The sequence below is a fragment of the Mirounga angustirostris genome, unplaced genomic scaffold (assembly GCF_029215605.1).
Source record: "Mirounga angustirostris isolate CCGP_5_RB_7025 unplaced genomic scaffold, mMirAng1.0.hap1 SCAF_14, whole genome shotgun sequence".
Classification (NCBI taxonomy): Eukaryota; Metazoa; Chordata; class Mammalia; order Carnivora; family Phocidae; genus Mirounga; species Mirounga angustirostris.
Genome location: NW_026991722.1, coordinates 253,815 through 255,632, shown reverse-complemented (window position 1 = coordinate 255,632; position 1,818 = coordinate 253,815). Strand labels below are relative to the sequence as shown.

Genomic DNA, 1,818 nt, shown 5'->3' with positions numbered 1-1,818 from the left:
TTACCATCCTAGGTTCCTTTTGTTTCACCCTGAATTCCCTTTAGCATTCCCTTGTAGGATAGGTCTACTAGTGATGAATTCACTTGGTTTTTGTTTATTTAAGAATGTTAATTTCTCTTTCATTCTTGAAGGATAATTTTGCTGGATATAAAGTTCTTAGTTGACATTGTTTAAATATGTTATCCCACTGCCTTCTGGCGTCCATGGTTTCTGATGAGAAATTGGCTGTTAGTCTTATGGAAGAGCACTTGTATGTTACAATTTGTTTCTCTCATGCTGCTTTCAAGATTCTGTCTTTTGATAGTTTGTAACATGTTCCATTGTATGTCTCTCAGTTTATCCTGCTTGGAGTTCACTGAACTTCTTGGATGTATAGATACATGTATTTCATCACATCTGGGATGTTTTTTGGCCATTATTTCTTCAAATATTTTCTGCTCCCCATCTCTCTCTGTTTTTTGGGATGCCCACAATGTGCATTTTAGTACCTTGTTAATGTCTTGTAAGTTCTTTAGACTGTGTTCATTTTTCTTCATTCTTTTTTCTTTCTGTTCCTCTGACTAGGTAATTTCAATTGCCCTATAGTCAAGTATGCTGACTTTCAGAAGGATCTGAACAAATCTGCTGCTGGACTTCTCTAGCAAATTTTTAATTTGAGCTACTTTATTTTCAGATCCAGAATTTCATATGGTTCCTTTTATAATTTCTATTCCTTTATTGATATTCCCTACTGTTCACACATCATTCTTCTGAATGCCCTTAGTTCCTTGTTCATGGTTTCCTTCAGCTTCCTGAGCACATGTAAGGCAATTAAAGTCTTTGTGTAGTAAATCCAGTGCCTTGGTTTCCTCAGAGATGTTTACTGCCAATTTCATTTTTTCCTCTCTGGGTGTATCATATGTTCTTTTTTTTTTTTTTTTTAAAGATTTTATTTATTTGAGAGAGAGAGAATGAGAGACAGAGAGCATGAGAGGGAGGAAGGTCAGAGGGAGAAGCAGACTCCCTGCCTAGCAGGGAGCCCGAAGTGGGACTCAATCCTGGGACTCCAGGATCATGACCTGAGCCGAAGGCAGTCGCTTAACCAACTGAGCCACCCAGGCGCCCCTCATATGTTCTTGTTTCTTTGTATACTTTGTAAGTTTTCATTGAAAACTGGTACTGGACATTTTGAATATTTCTATGTGCTATTATTATTATTGCAATGAAAAATAACAAGCACTGGCCAGTGTGTGAATAAATCAGAGCTTTCATATATTGCTGTAAAATTGTGCAGCTGCTATGGAAAGTAGTTTGGTGGTTCCTCAACAAGGTAAACACATAATTACCATATGATTCAGCGATTTCCCTCCCACATACACATCCAAACAATATGAAAACATATATCCTCACAGAAACTTGTACATGAATGTTTAAAACAGCATTATTCATAATAGCCAAAATATTGAAACAGCTCAAATGTTCATCAACGAATGAATGGACTTCTAAAAATGTGGTTTAGTGCTCATTTCTACAGCACATATACTAAAATTGGAATGATACAGAGATTAGCATGGCCCCTTTGTAAGGATGACATGCAAAATCGTGAAGCATTCCACATTTTAAAAAAATAAGTAAAAAATAAAAATATGGCTTATATATACAATGGAATATTATTCAGTAATTAAAAGGAATGAATTATGATAGATGTAATTTGGATGATCCTCAAAAACATTATGCTAAGTGTAAGTAGCCAGATACAAAAAATCATATACTGTATGATTCCTTTTATATGAACTGTCCAGAATTGGCAAACCCATAGAAAGAAAGATTAGTGGTCAG

General features: G+C 35.4%; 1 non-coding gene across 1 annotated transcript; it reads left to right on the top strand.

The window, feature by feature from the left end:
• The first annotated feature begins 1,497 nt into the window (after window positions 1-1,497).
• On the top strand, window positions 1,498-1,601 carry LOC123853293 (U6 spliceosomal RNA). The gene has a single exon (XR_006793078.1). It is a non-coding gene; the product is annotated as a U6 spliceosomal RNA (small nuclear RNA).
• Window positions 1,602-1,818: the final 217 nt, after the last annotated feature.